The sequence below is a fragment of the Mercenaria mercenaria genome, chromosome 5 (genome assembly GCF_021730395.1).
Source record: "Mercenaria mercenaria strain notata chromosome 5, MADL_Memer_1, whole genome shotgun sequence".
Lineage (NCBI taxonomy): Eukaryota > Metazoa > Mollusca > Bivalvia > Venerida > Veneridae > Mercenaria > Mercenaria mercenaria.
In genome coordinates this window covers 36760326-36784608 of record NC_069365.1, presented here as the reverse complement: position 1 = coordinate 36784608, position 24283 = coordinate 36760326, and the positions used below count along the sequence as shown (strand labels likewise).

At 35.3% G+C, this 24283-nt stretch overlaps 1 protein-coding gene and 2 long non-coding RNA genes across 3 annotated transcripts in view; 1 reads left to right on the top strand and 2 right to left on the bottom strand.

The window, feature by feature from the left end:
• Positions 1 to 24283, bottom strand: part of LOC123558299 (uncharacterized) — a 37601-nt gene that overhangs the window by 11750 nt on the left and 1568 nt on the right. The gene's annotated exons all lie outside the window — the stretch shown is intronic.
• Positions 1585 to 9125, bottom strand: LOC123539402 (uncharacterized). The gene is made up of 3 exons (XR_006683969.2): positions 9000 to 9125; positions 6314 to 6435; positions 1585 to 3260 (listed from the first exon to the last, which is right to left on the bottom strand). It is a non-coding gene; the product is annotated as an uncharacterized LOC123539402 (long non-coding RNA).
• Positions 9562 to 16538, top strand: LOC128556968 (uncharacterized). The gene is made up of 2 exons (XR_008370951.1): positions 9562 to 9701; positions 13700 to 16538. It is a non-coding gene; the product is annotated as an uncharacterized LOC128556968 (long non-coding RNA).

The following is a 24283-nucleotide window of genomic DNA, read 5'->3' as shown; positions in this document are numbered from 1 at the left end:
AAATAAGCTATTTATAGTAACGTAAAAGGGAAGTAATTAAAAAAAAAATATTGTAAGTGAACAAAAGAAGGATCTGCCAAATAAATCTGTTGACATAAATGAAATTTCAGATCAGTATCTTCATTAGTTATGGAGATATACCCATTTTAATTTGAAATAAAGGGAGGTAATTTGACATAAAATCAGTCCATAGTTATCTACCCTGATTGTCTCAGTCCAGCTAATAACAATAATGAAATTTCAAATAAGTCCTGTAAGTACTTACTGATATAAATCCATTTTGATTACAATCAGGGGAGGTAATCAGATATAAAATAACTCTGGAACCTACAATTGGATCTGATTTGTCATGGAATCCAAGATTTATTGTTGTTCAAGAAAGGAACCAAGATCTTATGGTGATACAAGTTGTGTGCAAGTTTGGTTAAAATAAAATCATAAATGAAGCTGCTATTGTGCAGACTAGGTCAAAATAGCTAATTCTGGCCCTTTCAGGGGCCATAACTCTGGAACCCATAATGGAATCTCACCAGTTCATGAAAGGAATCAAGATCTTATGGTGATACAAGTTGTTTGCCAGTTTGGTTAAAATCAAATCATAAATAAAGCTGCTATTGTTCAGGCAAGGTCAAAACAGCTAATTTTGGCCCTTTCAGGGGCCATAACTCTGGAACCCATACTGGGATCTGGCCAGTTCAAGAAAGGAACCGAGATCTTATGGCGATACAAGTTGTGTGCAAGTTTGGTTAAAATAAAATCATAAATGAAACCACTATTGTGCAGACAAAAAATTGTTGACGGACAGACGCACGCACGCACGGACTGACGACGGACGAAGGGTGATCACAAAAGCTCACCTTGTCACTATGTGACAGGTGAGCTAAAATAAGGATCTGCCAAAGATAAACAAGAGCACCGCAATGCAGGGCAATATACACAAGAAACAAAGTCATATGACCTTTGACCCCTAAGTGTGACCTTGACCTTAAAGCGAGCCATCTGAAGAGAAAAGTATTTCAAGGTATTTCTAAAAAAAATTGGCAAGGACCATATAATGATGATGCTACAGATCAAGTTTGATGAAAATCAATCAAGCAGTTTGTGATAAGAAGTCATTTAAACATATTTCTATTTTTAGGTCTAGCAGCCCCTAAAAGGGGCCAAGTGCCCCTATTCGAACAAACTTGATAGAGGACCATATAATGATGCTAAAGACTAAGTTTGATGAAGATCTATCCAGCGGTTCATGTTAAGAAGTCATTTAAATGTATTTTTCTTTTGTTGAAGATCCATTTGGCAGTTCATGAGTTGTTTAAAGGTATTTCTATTTTTAGCTCTAGCGACCTCTAAAAGGGGCCAAATGCCCCCATTTGAACAAACTTGATAGAGGACCTCACCAGGATGCTACAGACCAAATTTGGTATTAGTCTGACAGTAGTTTCAGAGATGTTTCAGTAAAAATGTGGACGACGGACAATGGACGACACATGGCCATTCGCCCTATACTAATAGCTCACACTGAAAAAGCAACCAATGTCCATACTTCCCATATTTATGAAGAAGCTAAAAACACAAACTAGCTCATAAATTAAAGAACAAAATATAAATTTTATATTCAAAAATGATGTGGAGGGTGACAGAAATTACTAAATACACAACATCAACACACTAGATGTAAAAAATTGTGGGTTAGCATAATTATGATAAATTCTGTGAAATCATTAATTTTTGTGCAGGACTAATTTTAGTAGATTTGTGGTTGGTTAAAAGCACAAAATTAATTCCTATGAACAAATAAAATTCCAGTTGTCAAAACATGAAATTCATTCATTAAATCCCCATGAAATAATCCTTCTGGTTAAAACCACGAAAATTCATGCTCACACAATGAGCTGATTTCGCAGTATTCCAATATGTTTTTAATTTTTTTCGGGTTTAACTCCATTTTTCAACAATATTTCAGTTATGTAACGGTGGACAATAAATTAACCAGTGCTTTTGGATTCTAGCTGTACCAGTACAAACCTGTTCTCCCCAAGTAACTGCCAACTTCCCAACATGATTGGAGGAGGAATGATTACAGACACAATGTCTTTTATTAAATAGTCACGGAGAACATTTGGCCCGCCTGGGGATCGAACTCGCAACCCCATCATCTGTAGATCTGCCCTTTCACTACTGAGCTAAGCGAGTGGGTTCAAATATATTATATATATATGAACATTTCTTTAACTTACAAATAAATTTCAAAGATAAACATTTCATCAAACAAACATACATTATATGCAAAAATCACATTAAAATAATATTGTTTTCATATTTTCAAAAGTAAAAGCATTAACTCTAAGAAACAACTAAAATGTCAAGTTGCAAAACCACAAAAAGAAATGAATGTCCAACTAAAACAGATTTATCTGTTAAGATCAAAGGACAGTCTGAATAAGCATGGTACGGGAAAGGAATCCAGTCTCTAATGTCCCTTCATTTATAAAGCAGGTTTGCAGCAGACTCCTGTTCTTGGTGTGTTTGTCTATATGTATATGTATGTTTATGAGGCGAGATCCGCCATAACACATTCTTATCAGACAGTACTTGGTTGTACTAGAGTCAGTTTATAGGAAAATTTTACACTAGATGCCCATGGGCAACATGTCAAGCCCGCCAGCTGTCAAAAGGACTAGGAGTTGCACATGACACCCTGTCTCATTGAGGCAAACATTTATGCCAAATAAAAAATGATTGCAAAAAGTTACAAAATAAGTTATTCATAGTAACAACAAAGGGAAGTAAATCTTTAAAAAAATCTAAGTCCACACAAAAATCCTTACCAGTAGAGATAGGTCTAAATACACCTCAAAATTGGATGTAACAGGCATATTGTACTACAGAAAAGTGTTCATGCCAATTATAAACGAGATTACTCCACGCATGTCAAAGTTATGGTCCGGACAAACAAATCCTGACGGACGGACGGACGCACACACGCACATACACAGAACAGCCATTTGGACATCTATCTTTGCTTCCGCAAGCGGGCTCGACAAAAATGAAGATATAACATGTTTGCCAGTACATCTGACACAGGTACTGTCAATACATATTTGAGAACAGAAGTATCTGCAGCTGAATGAAATGAGTGTTTTGTTGTCTTGTTGATGTGTTTAAGCCAGCATACGTCTTTGCTTACAATTTTAACAACTGGAACAGTAAAACTGTTGCAATATTTTGGACTTTCCTCAGATTCACCTAAACACCGAGACCTGAAAGAAATAAAGCATAAAGTAAACATAAAAAGCTAAAAACACAAAGATTTTTACTTGGGATTTTTGTTTTCATAGCGATCTTCATGGCGATCCTCAAAAAGAGTGAGTGGGTGAGTGAGTGAGTTGGGTTTTACGGCGAATCGACACAAAATGGTCATATATCGAAGATTCTATTCTAAAATTTCTCGTTTATTTTCAGAATGTTTCTGATTAATTTCAAATTATCATGAACTGTCATGTTATATGATATCTAAATCACTGCTAACCTTAAGGCTCTTCTGTCACATGCACACTTCTATCAACGAAGCAACTCATGTTAAACAAAATAGGTATTCAAAGGCTACTTTTTGCATCTATATAATCAAATCAATACATAAAATTCTCACTTCGATATAAAAGTTCTCTGTTGTAGTAAGCTTAATATGTGCATATATTTTTATTTATTATATTTCACCACACTAGAGGCACTATTTCGTAGTTTATGATTAAAGAATAACTGCTAATTATATTTCTAAAAATAGACAGCGGTTTCCGCCATTCTCCGTACAAAACCGAGTGTTCCCGAATATGGCTGTATGGTACGGGGATTAGGAACAACCAGTTTTTTACCCAACCGGACCTAATTTTTAACCTGTCCGAAATTTCATAGAGACAAATGTTCTGACCAATTTTCATTAAGATTGGACCAAAAATGTGGCCCAAGTGTAAACAAGCACTTTCTTTCATTTGACCTTGTGACCTAGTTTTTGACCCCAAATGATCCAGATTAAAACTTGTCCATGATTATATGTAAACAAACATTCTGACAAAGTTTCGTGAGATTGGAGCAAAAAAGTGACCTCTAGAGTATAAACAAGCTTTTAATTTGATTTTTCTAAGTGACCTAGTTACTGATCCTACATGACCCAGAGTCGAAATCATATAAGACTTCATAATACCAAACATTCTGACCAAGTTCTATGAAGATTGAATAAAAACTGTGGCCCCTAGAGTGTTAACAAGATTTTCGTTTGATCTGACCTAGTGCCCTAGTATTTGACCCCAAAAGATTCAAACTTGGCCTAAAGATCATCAAGATAAATATTTTGACCAAGTTTCATGAAGATATAGTCATAAATATGGCCTCTTAATGTTAACAAGCTTTTCCTTTGATTTGACCGGGTGACCTAGTTTTTGACCCCACATGACCCAGATTCGAACTTGACCTAGAAATCATCAAGCCAAACATTTCTGACCAATTCTCAAGAGTTTCAAACTTAAAATGTGGTCTCTAGAGTGTTAACAAAATTTTCCTTTGATCTAGCCAAGTGACCTAGTTTTTGACCCGACATTCATGACCCAGATCCAAAACTTGGCCTAAAGTTAAACATTCTGACCAAGTTTCATAACGATAGGGTCAAAAATGTGGCCTCTAGTGTTAACAAGCTTTTCCTTTAATTTAACTGGGTGACCTAGTTTTTAAACCCACATGACCCAGATTCGAACTTGACCTAGAGGTCATCAAGACAAACATTCTTACTAATTCTCATGAGTTTTAAACTTAAAATGTGGTATCTAGAGTGTTAACAAGATTTTCCTTTGACCTGGCCTAATGACCTAGTTTTTGACCTGACATGACCCAGATTCACACTTGGCCTAGGAATCATCAAGATAAACATTCTGACCAAGTTTCATGAAAATAGGGTCTTAAAAGTGGCCTCCAGAGTGTTAACAAGCTTTTCCTTTGACTTGACCGGGTGACCTAGTTTTTGATCCAACATGACCCAGATTTGGGCTTGGCCTAGAGCTCATCCAGATAAACATTCTGACCAAGTTTCACAACAATAGGGTCATAATTGTGGCCTCTAGAGTGTTAACAAGCTTTTCATTTGATTTGACTGGGTGACCTAGTTTTTGACCAAACATGACCCAGATTCGAACTTGGCCTAGAGGTCATCAAGATAAACATTCTGACCAAGTTTCACAAAGATAGGGTCATAAATGTGGCCTCTAGAGACTAGTAGAGTGTTAACAAATTTTTCCTTCCATTTGACCTGGTGACATAGTTTTTGACCCCAGATGACCCAATATCGAACTCATCCAAGTTTTTTTTTAGGGTAACATTCTGACCAAGTTTCATTAAGATTGGACCAAAACTGTGACCTCCAGAGTGTTAACAGTCAAATTGTTGACGACGACTGACAACGGACGACAGACACAGGGCGATCACAAAAGCTCACCTTGAGAAGTGCTCTGGTGAGCTAAAAATCTGGAGGTGTTCAGCTACAATATCTGCCATTTATAAGTCTCTGTGGTCAATTTATTTTCCAGAAGATTACTGCAAAAAGTGAATCAAACAATGCACAGTGCCTTGAACATTTATAGGCCTCTCCTCTACCTACCTGGCATAACTGAAGTTGAAGACTACCTGTCTGCCAAGTACTTTTTCCTGTACTTTGCTAAATTGAGCCTATTTACTGTTTAAAGATAAATCTGCAATCTTAAGAGTAGGAGTCAACATTCAATTCTGTAGTTAAGGCCAAAGTTAAAAATATGTTTGTTTGCTGTCTCCCTACCTACCCACTTAAAATGCTGCGCCCCAGAAGTTTTTATTGGACAATGCTGGTCAAAATTTTTTCTTTAAGTTGCGATATGACAAGTGCCGCATATTTTTCAAGTACATGTAAGCAAAACAATAAATAAGAAAGTTTAAATTGTACTATTTGATTTCATCCTTTTATACTACATATGAAGATTTGTCTTATTTTTTCAGAAGAAATATTCTGTAAGAAACGATCATATATATATATACTGGTAAACGTATAATCCCAACACCAAAAAAAATAAATAAAAAAAAAATTGCCTACCTACCTACCCAACTTTAAAAAGTAGGGTCGGGAGACAGCAAACAATTTTAAATGTGGCCTAAGTATCTGAGTGACTTCAGGACACTAATGCGGTTACTGTCAGCTGAATGCTTGTCAGAAGTTTCAAAATGTCTATATTAAAAAAAAACTTTCACAAGACAGCATTTTTTAATATTATTTTGAAGGTGTCAGAGACAAATTTACCTTTATTCTAAGATTATGACTCCATGGCTGGAATACGGCAACTGCTAGGTAAGTATAATTTGCTAGTGCCTGCAGTATTTATTATCTGTTAATCAAACAGAAAGCTTTGCAACATGTCATACCTGAAATAATAAAACAAAAATCATGGCAATTCTAGGAAAACCAGGTTTTCAATTAAATCGTGCAAACAGGTTCTTTAAACAAGAGGGCCAAGATGACCCTAGGTCGCTCACCTGAGAAACACACCATAACAGTGTAAACATGTTTGACCTAGTGATTTCACGGAAACAAATATTCTGGCCAATTTTCATTAGGATTAGACCAAAAATGTGCTCTCCTGAGTTTAAACAAGTATTTTCTTTGATATGACCTAGTGACCTACTTTTTGATCCAAGATAACCCATATTCAACCTTGACCTAGATGTGATCAAGGCAATCATTCTGACCAAATTTCATTAACATCAATTAAACAAGAGGGCCATGATGGCCCTATATCGCTCACCTGTTATCATTGCACTTGAGGACAAGAAGGTCCCCAGAAAAAATATCTAAGTCCAAAGGACAGGAACAACAAAGGGAAGAAATTAAACCATAAAGGAAAAAAAAAATTCTTACAAGGTAAAGATATGTCAAAATACACCTAAAAATTGGAGGTACCATCAATGTTGACCACAGAAAAGTGGTCTCGGTTTTTCCCTACGGCCAATAATAAAAAAGTTACTAAAAACAAGCTATTTATAGTAATGTAAAAGGGAAGTAATTAAACAAAAAATGATTGTAAGTTAACAAAAGAAGGATCTGCCAAATAAATCTGTTGACATAAATGAAATTTCAGATCAATATCTTCATTAGTTATGGAGATATACCCATTTTAATTTGAAATAAAGGGAGGTAATTTGACATAAAATCAGTCCATAGTTATCTACCCTCATTGGCTCAGTCCAACTAATGACAATAATGAAATTTCAAATAAGTCCTGTAAGTACTTACTGATATAAATCCATTTTGATTACAATCAGGGGAGTTAATCAGATATAAAATAACTCTGGAACCTACAATGGATCTGATTTGTCATGGAATCCAAGATTTATTGTTGTTGAAGATATTTTGGAAGTTTGTATCAAATAAAACCATAAATGAAGTCTCTATATGGCTGCAAAAGCCAAAATAGCCAATTTTGGACCTTTAAGGGGCCATAACTCTGGAATCCATGAAGGAATCTGGCCAGTTCAAGAAAGGAACCAAGATCTTGTGGTGATACAAGTTTTGTGCAAGTTTGGTTAAAATCAAATCATAAATGAAGCTGCTATTGTGCAGACAAGGTCAAAATAGCTAATTTTGGCCCTTTCAGGGGCCATAACTCTGGAAGCCATTATGGGATCTGGTCGGTTCAACAAAGGAACCGAGATCTTATGGTGACACAAGTTTTGTGCAAGTTTGATTAAATTCAAATCATAAATGAAGCTGCTATTGTGCAGACAAGGTCAAAATAGCTAATTCTGGCCCTTTCAGGGGCCATAACTCTGGAACCCATAATGGAATCTGACCAGTTCAAGAAAGGAATCGAGATCTTATGGTGATACAAGTTGTGTGCCAGTTTGGTAAAAATCAAATTATAAATAAAGCTGCTATTGTGCAGACAAGTGTTGGCACGGTAAGCCGAAGGTCCGAGGTTCGAATCCCAGTCGAGGCTGCACATTTTTCCCGAGACTGTTACATCTGGGGGCTCATCCGGGATTATCACCCTTGGAGCCCATGCGGGGCGAAACAGTTTGGCTAGGGTGTGCATCTGAATTCGGTTAACAGTCTGCCGCAGACATTGGCCAGGAGTGTCAATGTCTTGAATAAGAGGGAAAGTGTGTAGCGGTTCTCGTATCGGGTCACCTCGATAGCTCAATTAATAGAGCGTTGGCACGGTAAGCCGAAGGTCCGTGGTTCGAATCCCGGTCGAGGCTGCACATTTTTCCTGAGACTGTTACACTAGAAACCTTAATTTCCTCATACCCCAGTCTCAAACACAGCACCATCTCGACTCTTTTCTTCCCTACTACTTGCTATCCGCTACTGGAATACTCTTCCCAAGTCACATCCAAGCTAGTCCCAGCCTAAATATCTTTATCCTGTTTTCTCATATTCTCGGGGGCCTAAGGGGTTGTTTTTATTCCGAGTAACAGATTAACAATTTCATAAACAGCATTTGGGTGTTGTTTTGTAGAAAATTTACTTGTCTTTCAGATGGAGTCATAAAATGTTACTGAAATTATCCCATTTAATTATTTTGTTTCTGTATTCGATATCCTCACCCGCAGAAATGGACCAAGAGTTTCTCGTATTCCCATGGACAAATAATTAAGTTGTAGAAATTAAAACATTAAAATTACCATTGTGTTATAAAAAGATATATTCTGTAAGAAATATTACAATTAATTGCATAATCAATAATTTATGGCAAATTTGCTAACACCACCAGAAAAAAATAAGGATTTTTTTGAAAACTGAGTAAAATGCTGATAGTTTCGTCAATATGCATTCAAATCACTTGAAATTTTCAGTTTGTCAGTTTTGTACCATTCCTGTCTAGAACACAGGCACGGGTCCAGCGTATATTTTTTTGTTTAAGAATACGAGAAACATGGATACACTGTGATTTAAATTAATACATTTTATGATAAATGCTTTTTCTTACCAAGCTGCCTCTAGGTAAACAATCCTTTCCATCAACACCAGAGACTGTATATTCTGCAGCCGTAGTCGGTTATACACACTACACAAAAACCTCGCGTTTTGAATTGGATGCTTTCATTATTTGTACACGGGGTGGCGGGTGATCAGTCGCTACATTCTTAAATATTGTAGTATCTACCGACTATTAAAATGAATGGATTAATAAAACTTGTTATCACTTGTATAAATCTTACGAAATGTTTGTTATTATAAACGCCTACAACCGCTGATTAGAACTTAAATAAGAAATGATGCATTAACCAAGCTGACACCCCTAATCTTAGCGTATTATGAAATGGACGCGTCGATTCAATTACACACGACTGGTTCACGGCTTCTGAGACTTACGTGTATGATTCGAAGAGTGAAAACGGATACCAGTCGACTGCATACACGCGTTTGTTTATTCCTTTGTGTGTTGGAAATTATTGATGGTCCTTCTGCCACTGGGGCAGAAATTCAGAAGCTGTTTCAGCAATTTATTAAAGACACCAGAAGATTTTAAAAATTAAAGCGACCAACTTCACACAGTGACTTATTAAGTGTTAAGTATACCTAGAGAATAATTTCCACAAAGAGAAAAATATACACCCAGAGACTATTGTCAGCTGTATAATGACATAAAGGAAAAACAACAACAACAACAACTGTCCGTAATTTAGCGGTAAGTTTATTTATTTATATGTAATAATAGTAGCATAACTAAATACGTTCTTTTATATATAAATAATAAATTTTAATGCCAGGGTTTCAGAAATCTGCAAATTTATTGGTAGCCCATTGGGCTACCAAAATTTTAATCTGGTAGCCCGAACATTTAAGTTTATTTGGCAATGGCCATTTCGGTTTATTTACTATGTGCTTCTATACTACAGTGGATGGAATGATAAATTATTAGAGGTTTCATAATTTTAGCCGTACGCACATTGTTATAAATTTTGTTCTCTAAATAGCAATTATCATTACTCATTTTTCTCATTTTAAAACATAAAACTACATGTTTTTAAACTGAGAAATATCATCAGGAGTACTCCTGATAGTTATAGCAACATGGCAATAAAAGAGGAATGCAAATCAATTTTTATAAACTTGCAAATCCATTAGAACTTACTATCTTAGAGCTGTATGAATTGTAATTTATCTCAAAATTATTTAAAGTTGATCCTGTCTGATTCTAAACATCTTCCTGCTTTAATAAACAGACTAGAACCGCATATATAGCGTATCTCAGTTTCTTGACACTGTGTATTCACTTATCCGAATTTATGTTTGTCCAAAATTCTGTATACTTTCTGATATTTTGCAAATTCACGGTCAATTTTTTTGCATGTTAGGCAAGTATTTAAATTGAAAAGCATAAACAATCAGTGTAGGCACTACACTGCCTCAAAATCAAATATTTGTTCCTTCTGATCGCTCGATAAATATTGAGGTCAGCAAAACCAAAAGTACACTTTGGCAGGTGGCGCTAAAATGACGTAATTTTAAGACTGGTTTGCATATTGTTTTAAACAATACCTATCAGCAACTTTGATGTTATTGGATCAGTCTATTTTCAATCTTGCACATGTTTTTGTAAACATTTGTCTGCGGTAGGATTAAATGGTTAATTGTTTGCCGATTGTGACAGTAGGTGTTAAGATAATTAAAGCCTCGGGCATGTATCCCTTGATAAACAAGGGGATTATAGACAACTATCAAAATTATATTTGAAGACTAAATTATTGATTTCCGGGCTACTCGATACGGAGTTTCAAGGTAGCCCGCCGGGCACGCTCTGAAAAAATTTAGTAGCCCGACAGAATTTTCTGGTAGCCCCCGGGCTCCAGACATGGGATTTCTGAAACCCTGAATGCAAATTATCATTGTTATTGACTTTAAAGACCTTCGACTAAAGAAAATGGGACATCGGTTTTTTGAAAATCTTCTATCGATCTATGATTGTGGATAATTTGTCACAACTCCTTGACCATGGCAGTTTTCAGTTCAGTTTGTGGATTTCGCTAAAGGCCTGCTTTATTGCGCTAGATTCATAATGACTAAATGAGGCATCATTCTAATATTTGTCCACCTCTGGAGACATACAATATTGAGCCTGTAGAATTTATATATCGTCTTCAGCTGTTCAGGGGTTGATAAATAATTTAATTTTTTGCTTGGTTAGAGGTTATGTATAACCTCTGAATGGTCACTGTTTGACTTAGCATGCATACTGGTACTGATCATGATAAACCCGGACAGAAAATGAGGTTTTTTACCTGTCACTTTTTTATTTCTGCAAATTGTAATCAATGGTCGGTATCAAAATAAAGCCTAACATTTTCTGAAAACTTTATTTTATTCAAATTTATACTTAGTAAGCAAACTCACACAGAGTGAGGCCGTGAAAGGGGTTTGTAAAAAGGGGACTGTACGAACGTTGACTGATGATACATTCGACCACTTTCTCATTTACAAACTTTTCATTGTAGAATTATATTGAAGCTTTCCCCAAAAAGCTGCAACAGTCATTCCTGATCTTCATGAAACTTGGTCAGAATGTTAATCTTTATGATCTTTAGTTCGAATCTGGGTCACTGAATAAATTAAAGGAAAAGCTAGTTAACACTCTAGAGGCCATATTTATGACCATAATATATCATAATAAAACTTGTTAATCTTGATAATTTTTAGGCCTGTCTATTTTAAATCTTGGTCAGGTGTGGTCAGAAACTAGGTCATCAGGTCAAATCAAAGATAAATCTTGTTAACATTCTAGAGGCCACATTAATGACTGTATCTTCATGAAACTTGGTCAGAATGTAAATCTTTATGATCATTAGGTCAGCTTCGAATCTGGGTCATGTGGGGTCACAAACTAGGTCACCAGTTCAAATCAAATGAAATGCTTGTTAACCCTTTACTCCATAGATACGCTTTTTACCACCTCTATCCATTCCCTGATAGATACCCTTTTTACCACCTCTATCCATTCCCTGATAGATACTCTTTTTGACGCCTTCAAGTTTAAAAGCAAATTATGAATAAAGTACAACATCAAGGAATCCCACAAAAGCATTTTTGTAAAGTTTAAACCATGTACAAATGATATCTGTAAAAAAAATATATGGTTTATATTTGATTTTTAATGGTAATTTAAACCTGAAATGAGGTAGTGTATTTATGGAAAATTACTGTGAGGAAAGTTTCATCTTGAGCTAAAATTAGCCTGATCAAGGCTAATTATACCCCCAAGTTTATCTTTACAAATTAATGAATTTGTGTAGTACTTATTTGTATAAATTGTGAATTTGTGCAAGCTAAAAATAGTACTGTAAAATTTTTTTAGGTTTCTGCATTTCCCAGGTGTTTTAGAAAGCGGAACTTTCTTTTTCAATGGATTTATATAAAAAATATACACTTTATGATGGATTAAAAAAGTAACTGTTGCAAATACATATTGGTCTGATTTACCCTGAAGACAAATTAACAGCTAATTACCTGCTGCACTAAGGAATTTTATGACATATGTCTGTATATTACCTATCAGTGTGGGGTATGGTTGATTGGGGTGATCTTTGGATAATTGGCGTGTGCTATGGATAATTGTAGGCAACTTTGATGTTAATCCAATTAAGAAATTTTACTGATAAGTGTTTTTATAAGCTGATAAAATTGCTTTAGATCAATTATTCTTATAAAACATTATGTAACTAATACACCAGGGGAAAAATGCAGAAATAAATAAGTACCATCAATAGAAAAGTAGCTAAAATTATTATAGAAAAGTAAACTAATGGGTTTAAAGCTTTGTATGTCAAGAAATATTTATCATACTTTTATGAAAAATGTACCATTAGAAAGAAAATTTAATTGTGAAAAAACTTTATGTTGGTTACTAAGTGTTTAAAACAATATTAAATATAGTAATATTGAATTGAATAACACAGGTATAAATTCTGCATTTTTTCCCCAATATCCTGTATGGAGATAGTGTACTGATTATCAGTAAAGCTGTATGGATATGATAAGCCTAATTAGGCTAAATGTATATGGAGTAAAGGGTTAACACTCTAGAGGTCACATTTATGACCATATCTTCACGTAATATGGTCAGAATGTTATACTTGGTGTTTTAGGGTCCTTAGGTCAAAGGTCAAGGTCACATGGATCTGAAAATTGAAAATGGTTTCCGCTCAGTCAATAAATGGAGAAGGGTTTCACAGACCTGTACATTGGTCTTGATGAGTAGATAGCCCCTATTGATTTTGGAGTCACTGGGTATTTAAAAGGTCAAGGCCACAGGGACATGAACTTTAAAAATGATTTTCTCTCATTAAATAGAGAAGCGTTCCACCTAGTACCTTGGAACTTCACAGGTTTATTGGTTTTGAAGTGTAGATGACTCCTAGTCCTATTGATTTTGTGGTCACTGGGTCAAAAGTCAAGCTCACAGGGACCTGAACATTAAAAATGGTTTCTGCTCAATAACTAGTGAAGGGTTTAACCTAGGACCTTGAAACTTAATAGGTTTATTGGTCTTAATGTGTACATGACTCTATTTGATTTTGAGGTCACTGGATCAAAGGTCAAGATCACAGGGACCTGAAACCTAAAAACGGTTGTTGCTTCATTATACTTCTATGAATTAAAAAATATGCAGACACTGTTTATCTATTGCAGATGGTGAGTCTCGAGCGAAAAAGAAAAGTGGACCTCTCCTAACAACTTCAAAGGAGAACATTATCTTGCATAGCATTTTTCTCCGAAGGGATTGATTCAAACAAGCACATTGTGACAAGTATCCCACTGAAGGCAAGTTCTACAACAAGGAAACTGACTCCACCAATATATCGACGTTCAAAAAGGGCTTGAATTTGTTTACCGATCAAAACTGTGCCATAAGTCATGAATCACCCTCCAATTAAAACAAAACATATGGAGAAGTCAATCACTTTCAAATCAAGTAACAATTTAAGATATGAGACGATTCTAATGACGACAATGAATATGGAGAAATATAATGTACTTGAAAATGTTTAATGGAAATAGAGGAATGTGAAACTTTTTTGTATTTATTTGGTGCTCATGAAGGCTTTGTCATTGATAAGGCAGATAAGTTGATTTATTTCTTTGTTTTCAACAAAGAGAAAAGTTGAAAAGAAAACGTTTTAGGAGTACTAAAAGATGTTATAGAAATATTTGAGATAGAATGTAAAAACTGGCCCTTCTTAGGGTCTGCTAATTTAGGACTAAAATAAAATAAAAACATATAATCGACTTCTTTTCGTGAATCGATTGATGGATTTTTTTCTGTAGCATTATTAAAAGGTCCTCGCATTAAACACGGTTGGGGTTATAGGAATGGTCTCCTTCTGACATATATGAGCCATATAACTCAAACCTAGACTGAAAGATTTTTAGCTAACCTTAGCACAAAGTGCTCAAAGGTGAGCTTTTGTGATCGCCCTGTGTCTGTCGTCGTCAACAATTTGACTGTTAGCACTCCAGAAGTCACAATTTTGGTCTAATCTTAATGAAACTTGGTCAGAATGTTACCCTCAATAAAATCTTGGACGTGTTCGATAATGGGTCATCTGGGGTCAAAAGCTAGGTCACCAGGTCAAATCAAAGGAAAAGCTTGTTAACACTCTAGAGGTTACAATTTTGGCCCAATCATAATGAAACTTGGTAGAAATGTTACCCCAAATAAAATCTTGGATGAGTTTTATTTTTTGTATAATCTGGTTTCAAAAACTAGGTCACAAGGTCAAATATAAAAGCAAGGAGTGGACTGTTAGAGGGAAGGAAAAAGCCGCAAAAATATTGGCAGGGCTCCAGATAAGTCTTAAAGATGCGTATTAGTGTAAATTACGCTTTGAAATAATGCATATACGCATGTGCGATCATTTTTAAGCGTATAAAAACGTATAAGAAATTACAGAAACTCCTGCAATGACTTTTTACTAGCGTAAACAAACTCTGAATCATCTAAAGTCCTTACGTAACAAAGCACGGTCAGCATTCTAAAGCGGTGTCGATCTAAGATTGTAAAAAGTGAACAAACACTACGCATCTTTAAACCAACAAGAACGATCATTAAAACATATTTAAAGCTATATTGAGTATCGTATTGTAAGCCAAAGTAAAGTAAAACCAAGGGAGAACAAAAAGCAAAAACTTGAATGCTGAATTGAAACTGAACTGCAAACAAATTCATGGGTGTTACACCAAATTAATAAATTTATATGTTATAAAACCGTTTTCTTTTTGTTTTTACATTACAAATTTTCAAGAGTAAAATTACTCTTAGTAAATTTCAGATTTTACCATTTTACTCATTCACAAAAATTATGATGAGTAAACACTCACAGGCCAACAAAATTATCTGGAGCCCTGTATTGGTCATTGAAAAGTGCAGTTGAGTCAGGGAAAAGTCAGGAAATAGTTTGGGAAATTCATTTTCTCAACTAAGTGGCAACCCTGAGAAACTGTATAATATATGTTTGTACTAAGCTTACTACAATACTTATCACATAATTGTGTTTTTACTGTGCAAGACTAGAAGATGCAATGAAAAGAACAGCATATTGCATTTGTATATTAACTTGAAAATATTTTAACTGTATGCAAGTTTCTTGTGTGAATTTATTTTTTATTCAGTTCATCATGTTCATGTCCTGAAAACCTAGGTTGTCATTTCGTTTCGAACAACATAGGAAGCAAGGGATTTAAATATAAATTGTGACTTTAGATTCCGAGAAATAGTGTTTTCAAACTACGATGATCACTCTACTGGTACTTGAAAACAATTTTTTACGGTTCTAATATTTTATTGGGTTATTCAAAAATGTTACATTAGTATGATTGTTTTAGCCATTTCATCCATTAAGTAAACTTAACATAAAAAGTATTGGGTGAAGTGCTGTTTGTAGGTAAAAAAGTGTACTTTATATAGCAGGGCCTCAACTGGGCCTCAGAAAGTTATAGCCACTTTTTTTAGCTCACCAGAGCTGAAGACTCAGGGTGAGCTATTCTGATCACTCACCGTCCGGCTTCGGCTTCTGTCCGTAAACTTTTACTTTAAACCGCTAGGCCAATTTCATCAAAACTTCACAAGAATGTTCCTTGGGTGAAGCTGTACAAAAAGTGTTCGAAGAATTGAATTCCATGCAGAACCGAAAGGAAAAACTTTAAAAATCTTCTTTTCAAAAACAAGAAGCCCTAGAGCTTAGATATTTGGTGTGAAGCATTGCCTAGTGGACCTCTACCAAATTTGTTCAAATCATGACCCTGGGGTCAAAATTGACCCCGCCCCAGGGGTCACTTGATTTTACATAGGAAAATCTTAAAAATCTTCTTCTCAAAAACCAGAAGCCCTAGAGCTTAGATATTTGACATGTAGCATTGCCTAGTGGACCTCTACTAAAGTTGTTCAAATCATGACCCCGGGATCAAAATTGACCCCGCCCCAGGGGTCACTTGATTTTACATCGATTTCTATAGGAAAATATTCAAATTTTTTTAAAAAAAATAAACCAGAAGGCCTAGAGCTTAGATATTTGACATGTAGTATTGCCTAGTGGACCTCTACAAAATGTGTTCAAATCATGACCCCCAGGGTCAAAATTGACCCCGCCCCAGGGGTCACTTGATTTTATATAGGAAAATCTTCAAAAATTTTCTAAAAATAAACCAGAAGGCCTAGATCTTAGATATTTGACATGAAGCATTGCCTAGTAGACTTCTACAAAATTTATACAAATCATGACCCCCGGGGTCAAATTGACCCCGCCCCATGGGGTTACTTGATTGTACCTAGAAAAATCTTCAAAATTTTCTAAAAATAAACCAGAAGGCCTAGAGCCTAGATATTTGACATGTAGCATTGCCTAGTGGACCTCTACAAAATTTGTTCAAATCATGCCCCCAGGTCAAAACTGACCTCGCCCAAGGGGTCACTTGATTTTATATAGAAAAATCTTCAAAAAAATTTTAAAAATAAACCAGAAGGTCTAGATCTTAGATATTTGACATGTAGCATTGCCTAGAGTAGACTTCTACAAAATTTGTTCAAATCATTACCCCTGGGGTCCAATTGAGCCCGCCCCATGGGGTTACTTGATTGTACAAAGAAAAATCTTCAAAATTTGCTAAAAATAAACCAGAAGGCCTAGATCTTAGATATTTGATATGTAACATTGCCTAGTAGACATCTACAAACTTTATTCAAATCGTGACCCCTGGGATAAAATTGGCCCCGCCCCAGGGGTTACTTGATTATACATCGTAAAATCTTCCAAAACATTTCTAAAAATCATCAGTTTGACATTTGAAACATGAAGCTCATAATACTCAGGTGAGCGATCCAGGGTCATCATGACCCTCTTGTTTAGAGAAACTGCCAAATTATAGCTGAATTGCTGAAATTTTGCAACCTTTTAATAAATTCTTGTAACCACTTCATGGTGAGCTTTTGTAACTGCTCTATTTCCTTCGTGGGTTATCCATCGGTCAACAATTAGTAAAAAATTTACTTCAAAATCGCAGGGCATATTCACACCAAACTTAACAGGAATTATCCTTAGGTGACCCCCTACCAAAATTGTTTAAAGAATTCATTTTCATTTTTGGAATTGTATATGTCATTGTTTGATATTACTGTCTACAAAACAGAATATGTTTTACTGTAACATTTACATGATGGGCATATATTGTATATAATTTTTAGCTCAAGTATACGAAGAATAAGGAGGGCAATCCTACCCGACCTGGCATTGGCGTCTTTCCGCGTCCCCACCTTAGTTGAAGTTTTTTTACACTTTCTTTTTTAGCTCACCTGTCACATAGTGACAAGGTGAGCTTTTGTGATCACCCTTCGTCCGTCAGTGCGGACGTGCGTCAACAATTTCTTGTCTGCACGACAGTGGTTTCATTTATGATTTTATTTTAACCAAACTTGCACACAACTTGCATCACCATAAGATCACGGTTCCTTTCTTGAACTGGCCAGATCCCATTATGGGTTCCAGAGTTATGGCCCCTGAAAGGACCAAAATTAGCTATTTTGACCTTGTCTGAACTTATGATTTGATTTTAACCAAACTGGCACACAACTTGTATCACCGTAAGATCTTGGTTCCTTTCATGAACTGGTGAGATTCCATTATGGGTTCCAGAGTGATGGCCCCTGAAAGGGCCAGATTTAGCTATTTTGACATTGTCTGCACAATAGCAGCTTCATTTATGATTTGAATTTAATCAAACTTGCACAAAACTTGTGTCACCATAAGATCTCGGTACCATTCTTGAACCGGCCAGATCCCATAATAGGTTCCAGAGTTATGGCCCCTGAAAGGGCCAAAATTAGCTATTTTGACCTTGTCTGCACAATAACAGCTTCATTTATGATTTGATTTTAACCAAACTTGCACACAACTTGTATCACATTGAGACAATGTTACAGAGCACATGTTTCGGATGGCTTTCTTTAAGGTCAAGGTCACACTTAGGGGTCAATGGTCATGTGACTTTGTTTTCTGTTTATATTGCCCTGCATTGCGGTGCTCTTGTTTTTCTTTGGCAAATCCTTTTTATACGCCCGTTTGAAAAACAAGACGTATTATGGGAACGCCACTGGTGGGCGGGCGGCGTCCACAGACTTTGTCTGGACCATAGATCTTCTACATGCATGGAGAGATTTTGATGAAACTTGGCACAGTTGTTTACCATCATGAGACGGAGTGTCATGCACAAGAACCAGGTCCCTAGGTCTAAGGTCAAGGTCACACTTAGAGGTCAAAGGTCAAATTCAAGAATGACTTTGTCCGGAGCATATCTTCTTCATTCATGGAGGGATTTTGATGAAAGTTGGCACAATTGTTCATCATCATGAGACGGAGTGTCTTTCGCAAGAACCAGGTCCCTAGGTCTAAGGTCAAGGTCACACTTAGAGGTCAAAGGATACAAGAATGAAAACTTTGTCCAGAGCATTTCTTCTTCATGCAAAGAGGGATTTTGATATAACTTGTCACAAATGTTCACCACCATGAGGCGGAGTGTCATGCGCAAGAAACAGGCCACTAGGTCTAAGGTCAAGGTCACACTTAGAGGTCAAAAGATACAAGAATGAAAACTTTGTCCGGAGCATTTCTTCTTCATGCATAGAGGGATTTTGATATAACTTGTCACAAATGTTCACCACCATGAGCCGGAGTGTCATGTGCAAGAACCAGGTCACTAGGTCTAAGGTCAAGGTCACACTTAGAGGTCAAAGGATACAAGAATGAAAACCTTGTCCAGAGCATTTCTTCTTCATGCATAGAGGGATTTTATATAACTTGGCACAAATGTTCACCACCACGAGACGAAGTGTCTTGCGCAAGAACCAGGTCCCTAGGTCTAAGGTCAAGGTCACACTTACAGGCCAAAGGTCAGATACAAGAATGACTTTGTCCGGAGCATTTCTTCTTCATGCATGGAGGGATTTTGATGTTACTTGGCACAATTATACACCATCATGAGAGGAAGTGTCATGCGCAGTTCCTTTCTTTAGAATTACTTCCCTTTGTTATTACTAAAAATAGCTTATATTGTAACTTCTTCATTACTAGTCGTAAGAAAAAATCGAGACCACTTTTCTGTAGTACAACATGCATGCTACATCCAATTTTGAGGTGTATTTTGACCAATCTCTACCTGGTAAAAATTTTTTTGTGGACTTACAACTTTTTTTTGGATTTTTTTTTTTTTGGATTTTTTTTTTTTAAAGATTAACTTCCCTTAGTTGTTACTATAAATAACTTATATTGTAACTTTTTTATAATTGACCGTAGGGAAAAACCAAGACCACTTTTCTGTGGTGCAACATAGATGCTACTTTCAAATTTTAGGTGTATTTTAAGGTATCTCTACCTGGTAAGGAGTTTTGATGTTGATTTAGAAAAACAAAAGAATTACAATAATCACTACCACAAAATTAAAATTCCATTTGCAAATACAGGTGCTAGTGTAAAGAAATTTGCAGTGACGGGCGTATATTGTGACATTCTGGCACTCTTGTTTATTTATGTTAGACTTTTGTGTTATATTTATTATGTTCATAAGTATTTGTTTTGGTATTTTTTTAAATAAATAGATTAAAATATGTGTTGAAATTTTCAGTGATATTTGTATTTTTTGCAAAATGATATTAAGTGGCATTTGTCCATAAATACGAACAATATTCCAAATGTATACAGATTCTTATTCAGTTCTCACATTTGTTCATATTTGGATATTTTTCAAATGCGTACAAACAAATCCAGACAAACAGAAAAATTCCAAATTGTATTTTTTTTGAGTCGGCTAAAGGCTGAAAGCCTTTTGACGAGTCCTTGCTGTTCAGCGATTCTCTAAATGGACCGAAAGCACACAATGCTTTTTCAAAAACAAAATCTGAATTGTCTGGATGCGTTAGGTAACATAGCCGATCAGCCTTAATTCTCCCACATTGACCGTAAACACGCATTGTATGATTTCTATAAACTTTGCGTGGGTTGAATTTTGCAGTCTGAGTAAACGGATAAATTATCGGAAGAAGAAGCTCTTACTGGTTTGTTTAGTTACTACTGATATTAAAAATGATTTTAATTCTTATTTTTTGAGAAATAAACAAATTGGCGAAACATTAAATTGTATTTTCTTGTAGTTTTTGAAATCGAAAGTAGATCGTCTATGTTTGGCTGCTTTCACAAAACGAAACAACTTTTTTATGAAAAGATTTAAATAAGAGCTAATTTAACCGTAAACTTGAATGTCAGATACTGCCAATTGCTGCTAAATGTCTTCGTATCATCACAATTTGTAAAATATATTGTTGAAACTGGAGAAAAGTGTAATCGTATCCGGATATAATATTTTGGGTAAATATCGAGCTGTGTTATGAAATTTTAAGAAAAAAACTAAAAACAAACTGAAATTGGTAGACTATACTGTCAATACATCAATCATTAGCCGACTCAGGCCCTTCAGGCCTTTGTTTTAAATTAAGTTTCTTTTTCTTTTCTCTCATTTGTTCGTACGTACGAACAAATGATTATGAGAAGTGAAAAAGAATTTATTACAATTTAGAAATTTGTTCGTACGTATGAACAAAATTCCAAATTGATTTTTTTTAAAAAGTTAATTCTTTTTCAGTTCTCTCATTTGTTCGTACGTACGAACAAATTCAAGCTGCTCATTACGAACAACGATTGTGAATGAAAAAGAATTTTTAAAGCAGTTTGGAATTTTGTTCGTACGTCCGAACAAATCTGGGCTGTTCGAACAGTATATCAGAATTGAAAAATAATATGAACAGGATTTGTTCTTAAGTACGAACAAAATTCCAAATTGCATTTTTTTAAAGAATAAATTCTTTTTCAGTTCTCTCATTTGTTCGTACGTATGAACAAATGATAGTGAGAAATGAAAAAGAATTTTTAAAGCAGTTTGGAATTTTGTTCGTACGTCCGAACAAATCTGGGCTGTTTGAACAGAATATCAGAATTGAAAAAAAAATATGGACAGGATATGTTTGTACGTACGAACAAAATTCCAAATTGCATTTTTTTAAGAATAAATTCTTTTTCAGTTCTCTCATTTGTTCGTACGTAAGAACAAATGATAGTGAGATATGAAAAAGAATTTTTAAAGCAGTTTGGAATTTTGTTCGTACGTCCGAACAAATCTGGGCTGTTCGAACAGAATATCAGAATTGAAAAATAATATGGACAGGATTTGTTCGTACGTCCGAACAAAATTCCAAATTGCATTTTTTTTTTAGAATAACTTCTTTTTCAGTTCTCTCATTTGTTCGTACGTACGAACAAATCCAGACTGTTCGTACGTACGAACAAATGATAGTGAGAAATGAAAAAGAATTTTTAAAGCACTTTGGAATTTTGTTCGTACGTCCGAACAAATCTGGGCTGTTCGAACAGAATATCCGAATTGAAAAATAATATGGACAGGATTTGTTCGTACGTCCGAACAAAATTCCAAATTGCATTTTTTTTTTTTAAGAATAAATTCTTTTTCAGTTCTCTCATTTGTTCGTACGTACGAACAAATCCAGACTGTTCGTACGTACGAACAAATGATAGTGAGAAATGAAAAAGAATTTTAAAGCACTTTGGAATTTTGTTCATACGTCCGAACAAATCTAGGCTGTTCGAACAGAATATCAGAATTGAAAAATAATATGGACAGGATTTGTTCGTACGTACGAACAAAATTCCAAATTGCATTTTTTTAAGAAAAAATTCTTTTTCAGTTCTCTCATTTGTTCGTACGTACGAACAAATGATAGTGAGAAATGAAAAAGAATTTTTAAAGCAGTTTGGAATTTTGTTCGTACGTCCGAACAAATCTGGGCTGTTTGAACAGAATATCAGAATTGAAAAATATTATGGACAGGATTTGTTCTTACGTACGAACAAAATTCCAAATTGCATTGTTTTAAGAATAAATTCTTTTTCAGTTTTCTCAATTGTTCGTACGTACGAACAAATCCAGGCTGTTCATGCATAGGAACAAATGATAGTGAGAAATGAAAAAGAAATTTTAAAGCTATTTTGGAATTTTGTTCGGACGTACGAACAAATCTGAGCTGTTTGAACAGCATGTCAGAACTGAAAAATAATACGGAATATGGATTATTGTTCATACGTACGAACAGCCAGGATCTGTTCGTACGTACGAACAAAATTCCAAATTGCATTTAAAAATGTGAGAAATGAGCAAGAATTTGTAAATTTTATTTGGAATTTTGTTCGTACGTACGAACAAATTTTGATTTTCTGTTGCTGTGGTCTGCGATTTCTTCTTTTTTTGCTGTGATTTTCACAGGTAAAAACGCCATATAGCGGCAAAAAAGAGGGACAGACCGGAAGATCCTCTTTTATTCCGGAAGCAGATTTTTGAAAAAGTAGATGAATTATTTAACAGAGATAATTATATGTATCTGAAATCAGCCATTTTGTTTTTTATTGTTGCCGTGGAAACAAAATGGCCGCCGATTTGACCAGCTATTTAAATGCTCCTAACTTTCTCATTTTTACTCCGATTTTGAAAATTATTTCACTTCTTTAAATGATTTAAGAAATCCCAGCTGGAGAAATTAACGTAAGTTGCCTTTCCCTTTGATTGAGAAACTTGCCAAAAATTGTAATTTATTAATTATTTTTATGAATAAATTAGGCACAACCTTGCTTTATTGCACATCAAATGCACGTTTTAACCTTTCTGTGCTGTCAGCGCTTCGATTAAAATATTATTATATTCTGATTCGGCATCGATTCAACGCTGAAATACGCGCAAGAGCTGACCGTAAGACAAACAGTGCTCGACTATTCGAATCGTTGTCGTTGCAGGAATATTACCTTAATTAAAACAAATATCTATAGAGTTTCAATCCAGTATCTGCATTAGTTTTGGAGATTTGCATGCAAAACTTTAACCAGACGTTTTCAAAGTCCAAACAGGGCATAATTTGCCCAAAATATACTCAGCGTCACTGAAAAGTTACCACCTAATATATACCTCTTTACTATTTTATACAATATCGACGTCACTTTTTCATAGCCTGTGCGCGGTCTATTACTCATAGACCCTGTCTGATCATGTCTCCTAACCCATTTCATGACTGTCAGGTGAGAACAGCACATACGACGTGCAATTTCGCGACATGAAAATTCGGCGTCAACCATGCCAATGGCCTGATGGCGTTGATCGTGCCTTAAACGTGGCATTCTTAGCAAGGATATTCTGGGTTTTTTAACGTATTCCTTTTAGTCTGTCGACTAACTTTCAAGTGCGATGAATGATTTGCGATAAAAAATTCGTACATGTCGGCATTGCTGGAAAAAGACATTGTGCACGTGCAGCCCGTGCCTCAAATGGAGTTAATCGAATTTGACAAATCTTTACACCAGTGACGTCTCAGCTGCATCAAAAATGTTGTCGTGTTATGCTTTTAACACAGTCCAATGCGATTTTTAAAATATAAGGGCCATTAGGGTGGTAACTTTTCAGTGACGCTGAGTATACATTACATAGCTATTGGATTTGATGCAATCAACTAGTTTCGTAAGCCAAAAGACACATGTGAAGTTTCAATTCAATATCTGCATTTGTTTTACAGATAGTAACGCACAACTTTAATCAGACAGTGGGCATAATTTGGCCGAAATACATGTCAGTGTTATGGGACTTGACCCAGTGAGGTTGGTAATTGATCTAGAAAAG